We start from the raw sequence: 23,326 nt of genomic DNA, 5'->3' as shown, positions 1-23,326 counted from the left end.
TCAAGAAACCAGTTCTTGACAAATCTCTTTATAATTTTTTTTTGACCACACCGAGTGGCATGTGGGATCTTAGTTCCCCGACCTGGAATTGAACCTGAGCCCTCAGCAGTGAAAGCGCAGAATCCTAACCACTGGAGCACCAGGGAATTCCCTTCTTTGTAATTTTTATATGAGGGATCTGGCTTTGAAATTCCACACTATCGTGTTTTATTGTCTCTGGAGAGACTTCAATATTAAGACCTTGTTACACACAAGGCCCTGGATTAAGCACCATCAGTGAAATAACAGATTATTTACTCAGCCCTCTGAAGTTTATGAAGCATCTCACATACCCTATCTCAACTGATTCTTCCAACAGCTCTGTGATAGACATTATTACATCCCTGCTTTACAGGTAAATCAGTTGGCTGTGTGGCTGGCCCTTGTCACTTAGCTAATACACAGGATGGCTGGGGTGGAGACCTCCTCCCAGGTTTTCTTACTCCCATCTGCCAGCTCTACCTTGGCATCTCTGCCTAGGAAACAAGTGTGGATGCTGGTGACCATGACAAAGCTTCCAGTGAGCACTCTACGAGGTATGGAAGTAATGGATATGAACATGCTCTGCAAACCGTACAACAAAGGACCAATAGCACGCGTCACCATTTTTATGATTATTACTTTTAGCTTCTGGGTCAGCTGGGTTGACTCTTTAGGACGCCAAAGTTCATAGTCACCTGGACAATCATCCTACTGCTGGACTCTGGATGGCTCTGAACACAGCCTAGGAGGAGGAGCCAAGATGGCGGAGGAGTAGGATGGGGAGAACACTTTCTCCCCCACAAATTCATCAAAAGAGCATTTAAACGTAGAGTAAATTCCACAAAACAACTTCTGAATGCCGGCAGAGGACATCAGGCACCCAGAAAAGCAACCCAACTCTTCGAAAGGAGGTAGGAAAAAAATATAAAAGACAAAAAAAGAGACAAAAGAGGGAGGGACGGAGTTCCGTCCGGGAAGGGAGTCTTAAAAAGAGAGAAGTTTCCAAACACCAGGAAACCTTCTCACTGCTGAATCTGTGCCGAGCTTTGAACACAGTCTATACTTGTCTTTGCCTCATGTGCCCTATTTTGTGTATTTGGGGGGTCCCTGTCCACAAGTGAAGCTTACTTTTCCTGCCGCTCAGTACTTCAGGTCTCTACTTAATCTCTCACCTAATTACCTTGCTTTCAGAAAGGTGAGAAAGTTGAGGCAAAACTTTAAATCCCAACTGGGATATCAGTTTTCATCCCTTCACTGGCCTTTCAGAGACCATAGCTTCTGACCTGATCAAGTCCCACCCTAGTCATGCCATCCCAAAGAGTGTCTGATGGGTGGGTAATGAATCAGGCTTCTGGGAGGAGTTTACATGTGGGCAAGATCTTATACCTTCAGACTTTATACCCGTTGGTCGTCTACAGAGGAGTACCCTGGCCTTGAGTGGAAGCAGTTTTGTATTCACTGAGAACATTGTAAATGATCTAAGGAAACACTGGATAAAATCAAGAAACAAAAGATAATCATATTTAGTACATTAAGTATTTAATACCTGCTAAGCACTTTCATGGGCTTCCCAGGAGGCAGTGGCTGGCAGTAATGAATCTGCCTATCAATGCAGGAGATGTTAGAGATGCAGGTTCAATTCCTGGGTCAGGAAGTTCCCCTGGAGGAGGGCACAGCAACCCACTCCAGCATTCTTGCCTGGAGAATCCCATGGACAGAGGAGCCTGGCAGGCTACAGTCCATAGCATCACAGAGTCAGACATGACTGAAGTGACTTAGCACACACACAAGCTCATCAGCCTATGGGGTGGGTATAATTATTTCCGCTCTTCAAATCAGGAAGCTGGGGTATGCAGAGGTTAAGCAACTAGTCCAAGGTCACATAAAAGTGATATAGACTCAGGATTCAAACCTGGGTCTTTCTGAGTTTGATGCTCATGCTGTAAATCATCACGTGTGTGATCTGACTCCTTAGGGACACTGGAGAGGAAAACGGTAGATGTGCCAAATGTGGGGGAAACCATACGAGTTATTTTAAATAAAGAATCAAGCACATTTGTTCCACTAGTGAATATGCTAGGAAAATGTGTACGAATTCTTCTAGATTCCTCTCTTTCAAAGATTCCCAAAATGTCTGCCTTGGCTCATAACGTAAATAATGGCTCTACAGTGGAAGTTTTGCAAGCTAAAGCATCTTTAAAAGAACTCTGGATGTGTTACAGAAAAGTGATTTTCCAAAAACACACATTCCTTTAAAATTTCTTTCTGAGGGGCAGTCATGAGGCCTCCTGCCCCTGTGGCCAAATCCACCACATTAAAGTAAATGAAAACATAACTCACATGGTTAATATGAATTAGCCTTTCCATAACCCTTCATACCATCAAAGTACTTTGCCCTGCTGTTGCTGGTTTATATAAACTAAGTGATTCAGTCAGCCAAGCACTAGGAAGAAAGATTTCACCAGGCTTTGATTGAATTAAATGCTCCATCATTCTCTGGCCAATGCTAAAGGTTTTATATGGAATTGAAACAAGAGAAAATGCCTGGCCTAAGACAGTCTGATGACCAAGAAAACATCTGGAATAATATCCTCACTACAGCCAACCAGGAAAATATTCAAGGCCTGCCCCCTCAAGTAGGTAGTTCTGAAGGAAATAATTGGTGGGTCTTTGTTCTTCCTCCCTCTGTGGAGTGAAAGAACCATCCCTTTCCATTTTGTGGCAAGGCTGGCATGTTAGTGAGTTTTGTCCCCGAGTACAAGGTACCCTGAAGAGCAGTGTCTCAATTTGGGTTCTCTCATCAGCAGACCCTGAGACAAAAATTTGAGTGTGAATGCTTTATTTGGGAGCACATGCCAGGAAGCTCTGGTAAGACAGTAGAGAATTAAAATAGGGAAGACAAGCAACCAATAAAAGACCCATATTCAAACAGGCAGCCCCTGTGGAGACCAGAGCTTAATCTTGCGTAGGTAGTCAGTGCCTCTGAGTTTCCAGCCTGATGGGTAAAGAGCTGGGGTATTTACATACCACCTCCCATTGTTTATTGGTTTAAAGTGAAAGTATCAGTCGCTCCGTCGTGTCCGACTCTATGTGACCCCATGGACACTAACCCACCAGGCTCCTCTGTCCACTGGGGATTCTCCAGGCAAGAATACTGGAGTAGGTAACCATTCCCTTCTCCAGGGGATCTTCCTAATCTAGGGATTGAACCCAGGTCTCCTACACTGCAGACAGATTCTTTACCATCTGAGCCACCAGCTTCTTGGTTAAGAGCTGCTGCATAAGGATGTCAAATCCCCAGCAATTTTAGCCTTTCTTCTTGCAGTCAGAGAGAATCCTGGGACAAAGTGCCCCAGGTGCCTGGATGAACCTGCACAGAAATGGTAAATGCAATGCAAGCTTCATCTTGGGGAAGAGTGGTGAGGAAGAAGAGGAGAAAAGGGCAGCGGCAGAGCTGACTCATATATTATGCCACTGTCTGGGGCCTATGAAAATGTTTTAAGATTAGAAAAAGGGATGAGCATAATCATTAAAAAGATATAATAAAAATCCAGCTTGTATTATATTTGTCTTTATACCAGCACTGTCACAAAATATAATTTTTAGTATTTTTTAATGGGTGAAGGGGTCCATGGAGACTCACAAAAGTCATAGACTGTCCTTGGGCAGAGGAAAAGCTTCAGTTATTTTTCTTGATTTTTGACATATTCTGCCATTTCAAATGGCTCACACTGGTCCAAACCACCCACCTCTCCTGTTCCACTTCTTTCCTCTTTTCTTTCTTTCTCGTCCGTTTCCAGGCTCCTGTGTCCCTCCTGCTGCATTTCCCTTTGTGTATCTGTAGTAGACATCAGTTATTTTTGTCTTCCCAGCATCTATTCCCAAATCTTTTGATAAAAACTTCTGAAATTGCTTTTGAGAAGCCAGTATGCCCTACCTGCTCCTGGCCAAGAGATAGATAAACAGTTGGCATAAATGAGACATTGCTCCTTGGAATTCAACTTCTGAACAGAGTAATGCAAAAACTGAGATATTACTTTCTGCTCCCCAGGCCCCTGGAGTGCCCTAGCGCCTGTCCTCCATGAAATCTCATTCTATAGCTCTTCCTCCCATTCTGTAATGTATAGGATAGATGATGTATATGAGAGGCATATATATATTAATATATATAGGCATATGCAATATACACATATGTATAAGGCAGACATACCATGTTCATAGATTGGAAGACTCAGGATCATAAAAGCCATAAATTCTTTTTGAGTTCATATACCAAACAAAATATGAATGGCTTTTCTTTCCATGAAAATCAATAAGTTCTTTCTAGAATTTCTATTGAAATGCAAAGAGCAAAGAAGAACCAAGCTACTCTTGAAGAAAAAAATAAATAAATCAGGATGATTTGCTCTGCCAGATAACAAGAATTATTATAAAGCTCTAATTATTGAGGTATAGACAACTAAGGTAAAGAGTGAGACAAAAACGCCAGTTCAGTTCAGTTCAGTTGCTCAGTTGTGTCCGACTCTTTGCAACCCCATGGACTGCAGCACACCAGGCCTCCCGGTCCATCACCAACTCCCAGAGACAAAAACACCAATGAAACAGAAAAGAGAACCAGGAAACAAACCTATATATGTACGCATACTTGATTTATGACGGCACTGCAGGGAATTAGTAAAATGACTTTTCAGTAAATGGCACTGGGACAATGAGATGTGTGTGTGCTTAGTCGCTCAGCCGCGTCTGACTCTTTGCGACCCTATGGACTGTAGCCCTCCAGGCTCCTCTGTCCACGTGGATTCTCCAGGCAAGAATACTGGAGTGGGTTGCCATTCCCTCCTCCAAGGGATCTTCCCAACCCATGGATTGAACCCAGGTCTCCGGCATTGCAGGCGGATTTTTTTTACCATCTGAGCTACCAGGGAAGCCCACAGGGACAATAAAATAATGAAGTGGATCCCTACTTCATAGTCTACATAAAAATCAATTCCAGATGGATTTAAGCCCAAATGTGAAAGGCAAAGCAATAAATTCTTTAGAAGTTAACATAGGAAAATATCTTCATTATTGTGGAGAAAGGAAATTATAAACACATAGTAATTAATGAAATAGAAATTTGTTAAGAAGGTAGACCTTCTGTTAAATGTTCTTATCATGAATAAGTAGTAGGAAATTTTTAGAGATGAAGGTTACATTTTTGGTAGTGGTTATGGTGACATTTTCACAGATGTATACTTATCTTCAAACTTAAGTTTCAAAACTCAAAACCAAGTTGTGGGAAAGTCTGTGCCTCTTTGGTCTTTCCACTCACCCTTTCCTTGTGAACTTTATGCATTTCTTGGGTTCAACAAGGCATTAAAAAAAAAAAAAAAACTACTGACAATAGAAGAAAAGATGACTAAACAGGACTCAAAATTAAGAACTTTTGTTTATAAAAATCACCTTTAAGGGCATGAAATTATCTTTAAAGATAGGAAATGTAAGCCACTAAGTGGGAGAAAACCCATTTGGAACTGACAGAGGACTTGTATCTGGAATATGCTGCTGCTGCTGCTAAGTCACTTCAGTCGTGTCCGACTCTGTGCGACCCCATAAATGGCAGTCCACCAGGCTCCCTCATCCCTGGGATTCTCCAGGCAAGAACACTGGAGTGGGTTGCCATTGCCTTCTCCAAGGCATGAAAGTGAAAAGTGAAAGTGAAGTCACTCAGTCGTGTCCGACCCTCAGCGACCCCATGGACTGCAGCCCAACAGGCTCCTCTGTCCATGGGATTTTCTAGGCAAGAGTACTGGAGTGGGGTGCCATTGCCTTCTCCGATCTGGAATATAAAGTCCTATAAATGAATAAGAAAAAGACAAAAAAAAAAACAATAAAAAACAGGCAAGGGACTGGAGCAAGTCATTTAGAGAAGAGGATGGCCAAATGGCCAAAAATACATGAAGAAGTGATTAATTTCACTGCAATGAGGGCAGTGGAAATTGCAACCACAATGAGATGCCAGTGGATGTCTCTGATGAGGAAGATCCAGCGCCTTCAGGTCAAGAGAAATTTACTCTTTATTGTATACTTTTTTGCATTAAGTATATTTTACATCACCCTTTTATTTCTTCAGGTTTAAAGAAAGAAATAAATTTACACTGAAATTTGAAGATTGGAATAGAGCAAGAAAACAAGGAAGCCAAGAATAGACGTAACAAGACAAACCCTATTTCCTTGCTGTGGAACAGTGACAGGCACCAGCTGATTTATGTTCTTGAGCTCTGACAACCACACAAAGAGAAACTAATGGCTGACAGGTCAATTGACAAGGTAATCCAACAGGTAATTCAGGCTCCCAGACCACTTTTCCTTTTCTAAAAGAAGACTGGTTTAGTGGGAAAATCTGGTTCCCCTTAGCTCGCCGAGGGTCCTGTTGCCTGGGTTGATACCTCACTGACTTGAAATAAACCACTCTGAAATACACGTATGTTTTAACTCTAGATTTATGGAGGGGCTAAATTTTTCTATCCAGATGGACCATTCATTCACCGAAAATTGACTATGTTTACCATGTGCCAGGTATGGAGGGGTGAACAAAGCAAATTCTCTGCCCTCTTGAAGCTAACCTCCTAGAAGGAGAAACACAAAATAAACAAATATCCAGAATAACACCAGAATAATGTAGGCTACGAAGAGAATGCAAGTAGAGTTAGAAACAACTGAGAGGGGTCCTGCAAGACCTCTTTAAGGAGCTGAGATTTCGGTAGACAGAGGAATGCAATGAGAGCAGGAATCATACATGCTTCATAAAAGGAGCAGCAAGTGCAACGGGCCTGAGGTGGTCTGTGTACTGATGGGCTCAATGCGGTGGTGGTTGTTTTGTGGGATTCGATGCTATTTTGCTGTGGTGCTTCCTTTAAAGTGGTAAAGTTACAAGTGGGTTTCATGTCTGTCGTTTGTGTGATGCATTCCTCTAGACAAGCCTCTGTTGAAAGCCGATGTCATCAGCAAACTGCTATGAAAGAACACACCGTCTCCCCTGGTGTCATAGTCATGTCATTCATATCCTGGAATGGCTAACGAGGTGTCTTCTCGTATAAAACTAGTGTCTGGGGATTGTCGGACTAATTCTGGAATGTCTCCAAAGTAAAGATGTCATTACTAACCACCATCACAAACTGAGGGTCTTCAGCTCCCTCCCATCTCTCCTCTGGGTGTTCAGAGGATGTATCTTGAAGCTTCAAGACCCCATCCAGGATCACCTGCTGCTCCTACTCCCACAGCGTTCCTCTGGGTTCTGACCTACACTCTTGTTGCTTCCATAACAAGCCCTATTTTCTTTTCTTTCACAATGAAATGTTGGCTCATTAAAATCTGGAGCTCAAACATTTAGCAACCAAAAAACTGGTTCCCTTTTCCTTCAGGGCAGGGAGGGCTTGCTCTTCAAACTCTGCCAGCAAGTGCTGAGACACTTGCTTTCCATCCTGGAGGTGGGAAGTGTCCTCCCCTCCCAGAGCAGATTGTGTACCACTAATGGGACAAAGGAAAGGGAGGAGAAATAGTTGTCAACATGGAAAAGCTGGAGGAATGATCAGTTCCTGCTACCTGTTCTTCTGCTCATGATCTGTGTGTGTCTCCAGTATCCTGAGGACAGAATTCCTTTCATTAGGTAGACACACCACCCACTACTGGGGGAGGGACTCCCTGACTCCTTGGGTGTGTGCATAAGCCTGGGCCCTAGGTGAATTGCTCACCCTCTTTGTACTTTGCTTCCCAGGGTGTGATTTCCTTATTATTCTGTCACTTGTTCACCTCTGGGCCATCCTGTGTGTGTTGTGAGGCTCCCATATCACCACACAGGTGTTAACTGAGAATGTGGGAAAATCTTTGCCTCCCAAGCTCCCCAACCCACCCATCTCTCGTAGCTGCTTCTGTCTTCCTTCAACTCATATTTGACTTTCTTGCTATAATCCCTGGGGAGTTCATCATCAGACTCACCTTCTCGGAAAACCCTTCCCATCCCCACCCTTCCCAAGCCAAATGAGCCCATCTACATGGGCTTTGAACTATGCCCATGTGGAGACAGGATTCCCATCATCCTCCCTAAGAGAAGTAACCAGGTTATTTCTAACCTGAACCACCTTGGTGTTCCCTCTTCCATTTCTTCTCCATATTTTGTTGAAGGGTTAGGACTTACACGGGAGACTTTCAGTAATGACCATTTTCCTCCTGCCATACTGTCCTCAGGCTTCCCCTGTAGCTCAGCAGTAAAGAATTCGCTACAGTCCATGGGGTCGCAAAGAGTCGGATATGACTGAGTGACTGAACTGAACTGAAAGAACTCGTCTGCAATGCAGGAGATACAAGAGACACGGGTTCAATCCCTAGGTTGGGAAGATCCCCTGAAGGAGGGCATGGTAACCCACTCCAGTATTCTTGCCTGAGGAACCTGGCGGGCTACAGTCCATAGGGTCACAAAGAGTCAGACACAACTGAAGCAACTGAGCACGCGTGCACAAACAGTCCTCATATTTGTACCTCAATCGGTCCCCTTCTTGCTCCAGGCACCTTACTGTGGCAACATGATTTAGTCAGAACCCTGCTGTACTAAACAGCAGTGGTGATTAACTGCTACTCTTCCTGGAGCTTGGGTCTAAGGCCACTTGTGCCCTTGATCCAGTAGCTCACCTTTGCTTTGCTTATCCTCAAGCACAGATGGCTGGTAACCAAGGTTCCCCATCAAACCTAATGGCATCTCTCCTGGTGGCATTAAGCAAACAGTAAAAGCATCACATTGAGTCTCTTGCTACTTCTACTCACGGGAAGGTATTCCTACCTATTGTACATGGTCAGAGGAGAGTGGGGCAGGCAATGGAAAGGATAACCCTCCTTCCTGAAGGCAGAAGAATATGCGATGTCCTACGAAGTTCCTGATCCAGCGTGACTAGGGTAGTGAGTCTCAGGGAAGAATATGCATTAGAACTTTTTGGTGGTGGTGGTTTAGTCACTAAGTCGTGTCCAACTTTTTGTGACCCCATGGACTATAGCCTGCCAGGCTTCTCTGTCCATGGGATTGCCCAGGCAAGAATATTAGAGTGGGTTGACATTTCCTTCTCCAGGGGATCTTACCGACCCAGAGATCAAACCCGTGTTTCCTGCTTGACAGGCAGACTCTGTTCCACTGAGCCACCTGGAGAGCCAGAACTCTTTGGAATCTGGTAAAAACACAGATTTCAGGGATCCACCGTCAGATTATGAAACTCAAGCATAGAGATTAAATAATTTCCCCACACTTTACAATGACTGTGGTTTTCATTCTGTCTGCCCTCTGTCTGATGTGAAGACCTGACTCATTGGAAAAGACCCTGATGCTGGGCAAGATTGAAGGCAGGAGGAGAAGGGGATGACAGAAGATGAAATGGTTGGATGGCATCACCGACTCGATGGACATGAGTTTGAGCAAGTTCTGGGAGTTGGTGATGGACAGGGAAGCCTGGCGTGCTGCAGTCTATGGGTCGCAAAGAGTTGGACACAACTGAGCAATTGAACTGAATTGAAACTTTACAGTAAGTTAACAGTATAATAATACTATCTCATCATCGACCCGATGGACATGGGTTTGGGTGGACTCCGGGAGTTGGTGATGGACAGGGAGGCCTGGCATGCTGCGATTCATGGGGTCACAAAGAGTCGAACACGACTGAGCAACTGAACTGAACTGAATACTATCTCTATTTAATTATTTTAAACATATTTATTTTATATTCTAAATTTGATGCTTTCATTGTCTGAAGTTTTTAAGAGACCAAATCTGCTGTTGGTTGATTCTCCTGACTATGGCTCATGGAGATTTTTTTGAGCACTTGTTTTATAATTTGAAATTATGAGTTCATACTGTGTGGGCTACATCTGTGGGTGTCCTGTAAGGCTTTAAGTTGGGGTAGGAGGAATCATCTCCAAAAGGGTTTTAGTTTTGCTTCTTTCCAGATGTCTCAGAGATGTTTCCTACCAAGGATCACTTTTTATTAATTTCTTGATTGGAGTCTCCTGGGATAAATTTTAACCTGGACCTTATATGTAGAAACCCCAGGGATGCAAATTCCCCAAGGAGACTATTTTCCATTCAGAGGAGAGTTGAGAGAGATTTAAGCTTATTGGTAGGCTTCCCTCGTGGCTCAGCTGGTAAAGAATCCTCCTGCAATGTGGGATACCCGGGTTCGATCCCTGGGTTGGGAAGATGCCCTGCAGAAGGGAACAGCTATCCACTCCAGTATTCTGGCCTGGAGAATTCCATACAGTTCATGGGGTCACAAAGAGTCAGACATGACTAAGCAACTTTCACTTTCACTTTTAAGCTTGTTGGTCACTTTCCTTTGGTGCTAAATAGACTTTCTAGTTCACTGTTTGTATTAGGGTTCTCCAAAGAAGCAGAACCAACAGAATGTGTATATATGTAGAGAGAGATTTATTTTAAGGAGTTGGTTCATGTGATTATAGAAGCTTGGGAAGCCCAGAATCTGCAGGGTAGGCTGGCAGACCCAGGGACCCAGGGACAGGTTGAAGTCCAAAGGTGACCTGCTGGCAGAATTCCTTCTTGCTTACTGAGATCAACCTTTGTCCTTAAATTAAGGTCATCAACTGATTGGACAAGGCTCACTCATATTATTCTTTACTCAATATCCACTGCTTTAAATGTTGATCTCATCCAAAAAGCATCTGCACAGACACATCCAGAATCATATTTGACTGCATATCTTGGCACTGTGACCCAGCCAAGCTGACACATAAAATTAACCATCAAATCATTTCAGTAAGTGTGGGATATCTCAGGATTCTGACTTTATGCAAGGGTCTCACTTCTAACTTTCTGTCTCACACAGGCCCCAAAACTTCATCTCTTACCCCGCAGAGAATTAGTCTATTTTTAGGCCCAGGTTTCTGAGTTCCATTTAGGATGACCTAATTCTCAAAACTTGAATTTTCATCTGGAAGCCTATTATTGCTCTCATTAACTTACTCTTCTCACTTGATGTTCTTGAGAAAATCAGCTCTTTAATGATGTGTGGGGATTGTGGTAGTGTATTCCCTTGGTCCACAGATCTCAGACCGAGTGATTTGGTAATGGATTTTAGCACCTGCAATTCACGCAGTCTTCACTTGATATACTAAAAGAAATTCAAGTTAAAATGTTGTCAGCTCAGAGAGCAATATGATCTGAGCCCACTTGATTTGGGTATCATGCGAGCTCTAGCTTTATGAAACCATGACCACAGATTAATCCAGAACTCACTGCAGAGTGTGTATACCATAGTCATTTTAAATGACCCAATGGGTAAATCTTGTATTAGTGCTACTGATGCTGATAAAGCCACCATTTATGAAGCATGTACTGTTGGGCATTGTGCTAGGCACTGTGCTTAGCATTTTTACAAAAGTTACTTCCTTTGAAACTCATGGATCCAGGAGCTCCAAGGAACCAGCATCTGTTAGAAATAGGTACTGCTGTTACCACCTTACAGATGGAAAAGCTTGGAGAGGTGGCCTTAATAGTTAACCTTATATTGCAATATTGCTATGTAACAAACAATTCCACAATCTCGGTGGATTTCAACAACAAGCACAGGTTGTTATAGATATGTTTTCTGTTTAGTAAACTATACTTACTTCAACCTACAGTGTGGATTCAGCTCTCATGAATTAACCCCTTTGAAACCCCAGGTGTCTTAATTCCAGTTCCCTAGAAGCAGAGCCTGAGATGGGGATTCTTGCACAAGTTACTAATTGGGGGAAAGCCGTCAAGAAAAGGAGAGTGAAGGAAGAAGGCGGAGAACTAATCTGAGATGGGGTCTCAGTTGGAGTTCACTCTAATCTGATCCCCTGATCTTTGATCTGGAAAGTGAACTGAAACACAGAATTTGCCCCACCTGGAAATAAGAGGGCTGGGGTTTTGTAACTCTCTGGTCAGCCAATGGCTGTAAACTGCCCAAGAGTTGTGATAGTGGGGATCTATAACTTCCACTGGCCTGTAGAACTCTATCAAAATGATCTGCAGTCCTCCTGCAGCCACACTGTATCCAAGAGAAAATTAACATGCTTCCACTATGCAGGGAGAACATCAGAACATCTACAATCTGTGGCTGTGAGACACTGAAGCCCTCTAGAGAGTTGAGAGAACGTCAAGAATAAAAAGTTGTGTCTGAGATAACTTGAGTGAAGCCTTGCCTGAAGGTGGAGGAGATTTTATACCAAATGGTTTCTTTCTGAAGATTTGAAATGTTTTAATAAAGTGTATTACTATGATAAATCCCTTTCCTTATTACCCAATCAAAAGCCATGTGCTACATGCTGTTTCTGAGATTTCTGCTTCCACCTCTATCTCTCAGCTCCTTGTAAGAAAACCTTAGTTCTCTGACAATAAAAGGTAAGAAAGAGAAATTAAGAAAAAAATCTCATTCACCATCACATCAAAAAGAATAAAATACCCAAGAATAAACCTACCTAAGGAGGAAAAAGACCTGTATTCCAAACTATAAGATGCTGATGAGAGAAAGTGAAGAAGACACAAACAGATGGCAAGGTATACTGTGTTCTTGGATTAGAAGAATCAATATTGCCCAAATGACTCTCCTACCCCAGGCTATCTACAGATTCAATGCAATCCCTATCAAATTACCAATGATATGTTTCACAGAAGTAGAATAAACATTTAAAAAAAAATTTGTATAGAAACACAAAAGACCCCAAACAGCCAAAGCAATCTTAAGAAAGAAAAATGAAGTTGAAGGAATCAGGCTCCATGACTCCAGACTATACTACAAAGCTATAGTAATCAAAACTGTATGATACTGACACAAACATAGAAATAAAGATCAGAACAGGATAGAAAGCCCAGAAACAAACCCGCAGACCTGAGATCAATTAATCTAAAACAAAGGAGGCATGACTATACAATGGAGAAAAGACAGTCTCTTCAATAGGTGGTGCTGTGAAAACTGGATAGCTACATGGAAAAAAAAATGAAATTAGAGCATTCTTTCACATCATACCAAAAATAAACTCAAAATGGACTAAAGACCTAAATGTAAGATCAGATACTATAAAACTCCTAGAGGAAAAGATAGGCATGACACTCTTTGACATAAATTACAGCAATATCATTTTGGATCTGTCTCCTAGAGTAATGTAAATAAAGACAAAGTCAACAAATGTGACCTAATTAAGCTTAAACACTTTTCCACAGCAAAGGAAACCATAAACAAAATGAAAAGACAATCCACAGAATGGGAAAAAATATTTGCAAATGATGCAACTGACAAGGGATTAATCTCTAAGATATATAAACAGTTTATATATATATAAAAAAACAATTCAAATCAAATCAAACAAATTTAAAAAATGGGCAGAAGATCTAAATAGACATTTCTCCAAAGACACACAGATGGTCAACAGGCACATGAAAAGATGTTCATCACTGCTAATTTTTAGAGAAATGCAAGATTGAGGGCAGGAAGAGAAGGGGACGACAGAGGATGAGATGGTTGGATGACATCATTGACTTGATGGAGATGGGTTTGGGTGGACTCCGGGAGTTGGTGATGGACAGGGAGGCATGGCATGCTGCAGTTCATGGGGTTGCAAAGAGTCAGACATGACTGACTGACTGAACTGAACTGAACATCAAAACTACAATGAGATATCACCTCACACTAGTCTGAATGGCCATCATCAAAAAGTCTACAAATGATGCTGGAGAGAGTGTGGAGAAAAGGGAACCTTCCTGCACTGTTGGGAATGTAAACTGATGCAGACACTTTGGAGAACAGAATGGAGGTTCCTTTAAAAACTAAAAATAGAGCCACCATGTGATCTAGAAATTCTACTTCTGGGCATATATCTGGGAAAAAAAAAACATAACTTGAAAAGATACATGGATCCCAGTTTTCACTGCAGCACTATTTACAATAGCCAAGACATGGAAGCAACCTATATGTCCATCAGCTGATGAATGGATAAAGTAGACGGTGTATACAGACACAATGGAATACTCCTCAGCCATAAAAAAGAATGAATAATGCCATTTGCAACAACATGAGTGGACCTAGAGATTATCCTACTAAGTGAAGTTAGCCAGACAGAGAAAAATATGTATCATATGATATAACTTATATGTGGAATCTAACAAAGTGGTACAAATGAACTTATTTCCAAAACAAAAAGAGACTCACAGACATAGAAAACAAACTTATGGTTACCAAAGGGGAAAGATGAGGGGAGGGATAAATTAGGAGGTTGAGATTAACATATATAAACTACTATACATAAAACAGACAACAAGGACTGTATATATGACAAGTATAGTATAGCAAACTATATTCAATATTTTGTAATAACTATAAGGGAAGAGAATCTGAAGAATAAGTGTGTGTGTGTGTGTGTGTGTGTGTTCAGTCGTGTCTGACTCTGAAATCCCATGGACTGTAGCCCCCAAGGTTCCTCTGTCCATGGAATTCTCCAGACAAGAATACTGGAGTGGGTAGCCATTCCTTTTCCAGGGAATCCTCCTGACACAGGAATCGAACCCAGGTCTCCTACATTGCAAGCAAATTCTTTACTGTCTGAGCCACAAGGGAAGCCATATACACACACACACACACACACACACACACACACACACACACATATATATATTCACACACACATATACATATATATTCACACACACATGTACATATATATATGAACCACTGTGCTATACATTTGAAACTACCATGATATTATAAATCAACTATACTTCAATTAAAAATTTAAAAAAGAACAGCACTCAGATTCCAGCAGTGCAAAGAATTATTCTTGAATTATTCCTTCTATCACACCAAGTTAGCTTCACAGACAAAGGAAGGAGGCTACCTATCATTTGGGAGTTGTTGGCTATGAATCCAAGAGATCTGGTGACACTGTTTAAATAAAATCAGCTGGAATCCACAAACTGGTGTGAGTTGGGTGGAGTCGAAGGTATCCTGATTAATTTAAAACAAAACAGAAAAACCTTAGTTCTGACCCACATGGTGGCATTCTTGGGTTGCTATGTAACTTGCTTCATCATTCTCACACTTCCAATCTCTTCTCGCTTCCAGCCCAATCATGAAATACTAACACCATCACATCTTTAATAAAATCCTCCTGCTGAATATCTAAATCCCCTATCTGGCCTTTCTCGCGGTCTGTGGTTTGACCCAAGCTGCTCTCACCACTCTCTTTCCCTTTGAATCCCATCCCTTCCTCCTCTGCTTCACTGGTTCCTGATCACACTCACTGGTGTCTTCTCAGCCCAACTTAATGGCATGCAGGAAGCCAGGGTATCTATAAGCAGGCCAGTAAGTCCCAGGAGATACTGCTGGCCCCAGGTGAGATGTCCTATTTGTTGGGAGGGGACAGAAGGGTCACCCTGAAATGTGAGACAATACAGGGAAAGGGAAGAAGCAGTCCTCAGGGCAAACACACTAGGCTACTTTTGAGGGTATGGAAAGGTGTGGGCTTTGGGAGATGAGCTCAGAGCCCGGCTAGGCTGGAGACAGAACAGAGCTGAATCCCAAGTGTTTCAACACTGCAGAGCCGAGCCAGGCAGGGAGACAAGCAGCAAGGTGAGTTCCCCTCAAGGGCCTGGAAGCAGGCAGCTCCCAGTCCAGTCCAGTTGGGCCAGTTATGCCAGCTGTTCGCACGAGGCTCATGCTGCTTTGCGCTGACAGGTAGCTGCTCACTCTCCAAGTTGAAGCAGCATTTGTGATCTGGGCAGGCAAAGGCTGCCAGGTGTGTGCTGTCTCCGAGAGTAAGGTAGGGTCCTGTAAACCCTTCTGGTTGGCAACTCCAGCCTGAGCTCCAAGCCATTGAGGCTGAGGGACACTGAGCTCTAACAGTCTTTTCCTTCTCTAAGTTATTATTAATAGTTTCCATTTCTTGGGAATAACATTACTGAGTTCATAGATGGGATGTCTAACTGAGAAACCATATATGCTACATGCCTAGCACAACATTTAGCTCACAGTGGGTGCTCAATTAGAGTTTAATCTTTTCGTATCTCTGTCACATTTTCTTCCACAAGAAGCACTTCTCCCCTTCCTCGGGGAGTGAACTTCTGTACTAGTTACGCCTCCCCAGGACCTCCTGGGCTGCCCCCACACCAACGATATTTTCTTAGCACCCACCCTACATGCCTAGTCTTATCACAAAATAACAAGTAGCACCAATTCCAATAATTTCTTAACTGTAGTTTACATCTGCAACTTCTCCCTACCCTGTGGTGTTACGCTATTTATCAGTGATACAGAAATACTTCTTACATGATTTTTTAAAATATTTATTTATTAATTTATTTTTGGTTGTGTGGGGTCTTAGTTGCCATGCCGGATCTTTTGTTGAGGCAAATGGACTCTCTAGCTGTGGCGCATAAGCTCTCTAGTTGCGGTCCACAGGCTTAGTTGTTCCACCACATGTGGGATCCCACTTCCCCGACCATGGATTGAACATGTGTCCCCTGCATTGCAAGGCAGACTCAACCACTGACCACCAGGGAAGCCCATTCTTGTCCAATTTGACCCCCTTAAATGTTAGAACTGATTCTTGTGCTGAACTAAACCAGCCCATCTTGATGTCTTGAGCTTGGAGAGTGGTTAATAACATCATCATTCTCTCAATAAAAGGAAAGAATTTGCACCCTCCTCTGAATTTTTGCAAATTGGAAATTTCAGACTATGCTGGCTGAATACAGATTTGAAAAGTTTTTCTCTTTTATCTCAAGTCCAACTGTCAGAGCATGGTTGAAAGTTTCAGCCAACATGGTTTATTTTTCCTAACGCAAGTGTGTCTTACGAGATGTTTGCCTGTTGGGAAGAAAAGTCATGAAAACCCAAGAGTTAAACTCTGCCAGTGTGGCCACAGCTCCATGCAATATGCCTATGTTGCGTCTTCTTCTGTTCTTGAACAGTTGATAATATGAGTGGTGGGGGAAGAAAGGAAGATAACACAGTCACATTTTAAAAGTAAGCCTTGCTTTGGCAGTGAGAACTGAAAACTATGAAGATCAGAGCAAGTCCATATTCCAAGTCTTCAATGGATCATGTCCTTTGAACATGAAAGCCCCAACTTGGGCTCCCCAAGGCGTGGAATCACTTAAGCGATGGTCACCCTAGACCCAAGTCCAGCTGTGAATAAAGTCAAAGATTTCAAGGCTCAGATCTTTATGAGAATGGGACATTTGACTACACTGTGTATTTCCAAAAATACGATGAGGACTGGAAGTGGGAGGAGACCCAGTGGCTTGGTTTTCCTCCTTTGCCATCCAGGGCTGTGTCCCCTCCTTGCTGTCCACTGTAGGACTATCTGTGCAATGTCGCGCCAATTAAAAAAAAAAAAAAGGCCCCAGCCGTTAGATCTTTTGCCTCTACTTCTCAATTTTTTTTTAAAGAATGTGTTTTGGAAACAAGAGTTTTAGCAATATTTATGCATGGACTCATCTGCCTTTTGTCTCATTTCCTCACCTCTGGATGAAATAGGTTTGGGGTACAATTCACAGAAGAATGAGATCCATATACCTTCTCACCTTCTGCAGGCTTCTAGATTCCATGATTGGAGCTACTCCCTGGTGACCCAGACAGTAAAGAATATGCCTGCAATGCAGGAGACCTAGGTTCGATTCCTGGGCCAGGAAGATCCCCTGGAGAAAGGAATGGCTACCCACCCCAGTATTACTGCCTGGAGAATCCCATGGACAGAGGAGCCTGGCGGACTATAGTCCATGGGGTCACCAAGGGTCAAACATAACTGAGCAACCAATACTTTCTTTTTTTTTTCACTATCACCTCCAGACTCAGAGATCAGTCCTTTCCAGATCCTAAGATATTTAAATGGGTTCTAGGCCAGGTGTTCTGCTCTACCCACATGAGACTTATGCTGGCCTTATACTCCATTCCTTGTCCTGGAGGCATCCTTTTGAGTTTTGGGGTTTTCTTTTTTTTTTTCTTTTGAACCAGGCTGATTTTTTATACTCTACTTCTGGCTTTGGTTTTCTTTCTTCCCCACCCTGCCTTAGTTCCTAGGGAACTTTCTTGTTCTTATTCATCCTGTGCCACCTTTGTGACACCCTCCTGTCTTCCCACATTTCTCCCATTCAATCTCCTGCCAAGACACTTGCTACTCCTTCATTCTCTGCCTGGATATCCTGTCCTTCTACCTCCTGTCTGAGCTATATGCTGCATGCTTTGGGGCCTTTCTATCTCTCTGCCAGCCTTGTGATATATTTCCTGCCTACCGTGTCTCACTAGTCTGTTCTTCCAGACCCTGGGATCCAGATGGATAAAAGGCTATGACTGAGCCTCAGTGAATCAGCCATAGCTTGTTGTTCTGGATCAGGAACTATAACTATGGGTCTGGAACTCTAGTCATGTTTTGACAAATAACAGTCCTGCGTTTACTGAAAATACAATGGTTATGAAGGACCTGGGTTTGTATCTTAGCTCCACCTTTCATCTTCCAGGGCCTTCTGGCCAAATCCCTTCCTCTTATTTTCCTTATCTATGAAATGGGACCCCAAAGGCTCTTCCAACTCTGAAGTGCCTTGATTCCTGTATACTTTCATCTGAGGTGGTTCTGTTTTCAAAGGTGAATGAGCTCCTCATGAGACTCATTAGTTTGGGTGAACAGAACTGATGTCCTATACTAGGTCTTACCTAAACTTGATTTAAAACTTAACTATCTTCTTTTCCCAATGGCATTTTATTGTGTTGCTTTGCTTAGAGTCTCATCAAATAATTCGACAAGTACCTATTATATACTGGCATAGAGGAAAAATGACTTTGAGAATGAGATGAGACACTTGTACACGAGTGTCTTCCTCCTGAACAGAGATAAAGTGACCAAAACTGCATCTGGGGACCACCCTAAAGCAGCCAGGGCTTCCAGATGTTCCCGCCCCTGCTGTGCCTCTCTCAGACCTAGGGCAGGGAATTTTAAGAGCCTTCCTAGGGATGCATTTTCTCTCCTTACAGAAGAAGAAAATAAAATCAACCTATCCCTTGGGAAAGATCATAAACACCAGGGTCTTTAAAAGAGTAACTCTGAGCTGACCCAATCAAGACAGGCTCTTCTCCATGTTTATCCTGAGAATTCAGCATCTCATTTCTCTAGCAATTCAAAACCCATATATTGCTCTTATCTACCTTATTTGAACCTGAAAATAACAACTTCGTGAGATAGGCAAGGCAAATATATATATATGTGTGTGTATATATATATATATATATATATGTATATATATATATATATTCCTGTTCCCATTTTTCATACAAGAAATCTGAAGCTCAGAAAGATTGTGTGACTTGTTCAAGTCACTTTCCCAATGCTTGACCCTATGTCGTCTCTCTTCCCTTCATTATCTTTTTAAACCTGAGAATGTGTGTCTGCCTGCTCAGCTGTAGCCTGAGCCTTGCTTTGCAGTGATGACCAAAGAACCTCTTCAGACAGTTCCATAGATCATTTTCAGGCAGCTGTGGAGAGGACAATAAACACGCTCTAACAGCTCAGGGTGCAGAGCAGCAAGCAAGATACGGTATTATATATGGCCATGGAGCCGGAAGCCCCAGATCCAATCCTCCTGGTGGTATGATAGATGACTTCATAGCTCCAAAAATATTTTCAGGCAGTTTCTCATAAGCTCCAGTTGTCTACAGCTTCCAGAAACATTTATGAGGTAGGGAGAGGGGCACCAATGGAGTGCTTATTGCTGCTCTGCTTTCAACAAAATTACAAACGAGACTTTCAATTTGCTATTTCTCTAAGCAGCTTGACCAGAACATGTGGGTGGGTTGATAAGGTCTTCCTTTCCTTTCCTCTACTTTTTAACAGGAGAGTAGTTCTGGGGAAGAACTAAATGCTGCAATTACCTGGCAAGAAAGAGGGGGCCAGCCATGTATCTAATGATTAAGCCTCAAATGTATGCCTTCTTACTTTCTGATGTGTAAACAGCAAGAGAGTCCTGTGTATGGGAACAAAGTTCAGGTAAGCTCACAGACACACCCATGCACGCTCCTCTCAGGAGGACCCTGTGGTTGGCTCCCCAGATAAACACGGCAGGGCTGAGCCTTTAAGAGCTGGAGGGGGAGATGGTCCTCCACATCGTGGGAATCTGCTGATGGGAAAAAGACTCTCTGCTCTTGGCATGTCAGAGGAGAGACGGCCCCTCAGGAGATCTGCTGCAGCCTCCTGGTCATAGTGAGAGAAAACCAGAGACCAGAGAGGTGCGCGGAGCACCAGGGTCAGACACAGCCTTTGGGTGGCTGGTCTTGCTTTTCCTCCCAAGGCAAGGCCACCGAGGCAGCACAGGTCTCCAGAACCTCCACACCTGCTGGGTGTCTGAGTAAGGGGGAGCATTCCATGGATGCCTGAGTCCCTCGAGTGCCGAGATCTCAGGCAGGAGGAAAAGGAATGCAGGAACAGACACGGCAGACTGTGCAGAACACAAACAACACTGATCCCCACAGCCCCTATTCTGAGAGAGAGAGAGAGAGAGAGAGAGAAAGAGAGAGAGAGAGAGAGAAAGAGAGAGAGAGAGAGAGAGAGAGAGAGAGAGAGAGAGAGAGAGAAAGAGAAACAGAGAGAGCACTAGCTGACTATCCCAGCTGACTCCTAAGTAACTAGGAAACCCAAAAGAATTAGGACAGTACTTGGCTTGCTGACAGGGGTAGCATGCTGTGAGCCCTGTCAGGTGAGAAAGAGAGGGAGGGAGGGGGAGAGAGAGAGAGAGGGAGGGAGGGAGGGAGAGAGAGAGACAGAACCTTCACAAAAGCAGACAAAGTCCCAAGATGCGGTGACAACCTTCCTTTAAGGGGGCAGAAACTCCAGGTGATTCCACAGGGCCATGGATGCTCTGGGGGACACTGGAATCTTTGCGACTATACTTTGAAGGGGCCATAAGGGTACGGGGAAAATTTCAGAGGTGGTTTTGACTTCATGAAGCATTTAAAAGTTCCTTAGAAACCCACCACAGCAATAAGCTGCTGCTGCTGCTGCTAAGTCGCTTCAGTTGTGTCCGACTCTGTGCGACCCCAGAGACGGCAGCCCACCAAGCTCCCCCGTCCCTGGGATTCTCCAGGCAAGAACACTGGAGTGGGTTGCCATTTCCTTCTCCAATGCATGAAAGTGAAAGTGAAAGTGAAGTTGCTCAGTCGTGTCCAACTCCTAGCAACCCCATAGACTGCAGCCTACCAGGCTCCTCCATCCATGGGATTTTCCAGGCAACAGCAATGAGCAGTCTCTGCTAAAGATGTTTTTGAGAAATGGAGTATTTCCTGCCATATCAATAAATGAGGAGGTCACAGTCATCAGCGATTCCAGCCCCCCCGGGCCAGCAGGAAGAACAATACCTGCCATCCAGAAGCCACTGGGCTGCAGCCACTCCCTAAGGCAAGCACTGAGGGGAAATGCAGGATGCTGGCCCAGGATAGCTGAGATGCACAGGAAAGGAATGATTTCCGTGAGCCCAGGCTCTTGCACCTTATACATAGAAAAGTGCTAAATTCCTTAACTTGAGATACCTGGTTTTCTTTAATTCACAAAAATACTTTTGATATTCAGACTACCTGCCCTTTGTTACAAACTACTATATAACCTGACTCCTCACCCCACCCCCAGCCCCCGCCTCCTCACAGCAATTCCCTCAGGGTCACCTGAGATGCTGTTTCCAGGCTTGAAGTCCTAAAAGTTCCCACCGAATAACACGTAACTTTCAACTTCCAGGTTGGACTGTTTTTCAAGTTGACATTCTGTAGAGAGAAATGTGTGCACCCAAGTCCTTGGACCTCACTGCCACATCTGTCCAGCTGTCTAGCATTAGCCCCAGCTCAGCACTCCTGAGCTGTACTTGGTTATCTTGGGAGGCTGCACCAAGAGGCTTTTCTGTTTCGTTTTGCTTTCCTGAATAGGTTGGTATTTCGATTAATTCTCATTTGTCTCTCTTTGAAATGCACCACTGCTTTTCCTCTGTTTTTACCCTCTGAGTTGACTTCTGGCTTTGGCAAAAGCAAGACACTGAAAAATAAATCATAAAAACTGGAAAATCTCTCAGCTCCAACATTAAAAATCTTAAAGTTGTACATACGGGATAAGCCTGGGTCTTCAGTTTTAATTAGATCAGAAAGCCTGCAGACTCTGGAGCTGGACAGATGTGCTGGCAAATCCTGTGTTTGATATTTATATCCAGGTTCCTTTGGGCAGGTTCCCTCGCCTCTCTGCCCCTCAGTTTTCTCATCTGTAGAGCACAGATCACTGTGCCATCCTTATTAGGTTGCCTGAGGATTAGATCAGGCAGTCATGTACAGCAGGCAGCACATGGTAGCTATTCAACAAATGCCACTTCCTCCTCCAGCTGCCCTCTTGTCCTCCGCGTCCCTGTCAGCAGCTGCCACCCAGACACGGTTCACATGGCTGCCATCCATCTTCATAAAAAGCCCGACGATGGGGGTTCTTTTAGGGAAACATGAAGGGAAGCAGGAGTCAGGAGCTATGAGCATCTGTTAATCCAAGCATTTTAACCGATTTCCTTTGAACAGAGAACACCCCTATCATATACCACATACACGGGACTTTTCATTTTCCGTGGAGAGGCATTTCGGTTAAATGTGAGCCTCTGGAATCAAGCAAGCCTGAGATCCTGTGCCAGCTCAGTCATTTACTAGCTGTGTGACATGGGGAGGTTACGTAACTCTCAAAACCTCAGTCCCCTCATTTGTGAAAGAGAGTAAGCAAACCGTACCTCACAAGACTGGTTATTATATTGATTACATGAAATAATACTTACTGGGCACTGTTTCCATCATCTGCTACTACACAGCACACCTTCCCAAAACTGAGTGACTTAAAAAAAACAGTTTATGATGTCTCATGATTCTGCAACCTAAGCTGGGCTCAGTTGGGTGGCTCTTCTGTTCCAGGTCATGTCCATGGGGTTGAAACATCCAAAATGGCTCCTTCATGCCCATGTCTCACACCCCACGGTGGCTGGAACAGCTGCGGGCGATCCAGCAGCCTGCTAACTAGCGAGTACTCTTTCTCTCTCTCTTTCTCTCTCTCTCTCTGCCCCTCCCCCTGCCATTTGGAAACCTGGGCTTTCTTTCCACATAGCAGTCTCGGAGCAGATGGACTTGCCATTTGGCAGCTGGCTCCCGAGAGAGAAGCAAAAACTGCCAGACTTCCTAAAAGTTAGGTCTATCACTGGCACAGGGTCATTTCCATTACATTGTGTTGGTCACAGCAACTCAAAGGGCCAGTGCAGATTCAG

At 43.5% G+C, this 23,326-nt stretch overlaps 1 long non-coding RNA gene across 2 annotated transcripts; it reads left to right on the top strand.

Moving 5' to 3' along the window:
• The first annotated feature begins 875 nt into the window (after positions 1–875).
• On the top strand, positions 876–9,401 carry LOC123331031. Of its 2 annotated transcripts, none has more exons than XR_006547464.1 (3): positions 876–932; positions 6,134–6,342; positions 9,344–9,401. It is a non-coding gene; the product is annotated as an uncharacterized LOC123331031 (long non-coding RNA). The 2 variants fall into 2 exon arrangements; XR_006547465.1 differs by having other exon boundaries at positions 6,134–6,330; positions 9,344–9,399.
• The last annotated feature ends 13,925 nt before the right edge of the window (positions 9,402–23,326 follow it).

The sequence above is a fragment of the Bubalus bubalis genome, chromosome 21 (genome assembly GCF_019923935.1).
Source record: "Bubalus bubalis isolate 160015118507 breed Murrah chromosome 21, NDDB_SH_1, whole genome shotgun sequence".
In the NCBI taxonomy this organism is placed as follows: Eukaryota; Metazoa; Chordata; class Mammalia; order Artiodactyla; family Bovidae; genus Bubalus; species Bubalus bubalis.
This window is presented reverse-complemented; position numbering and strand designations above follow the sequence as displayed.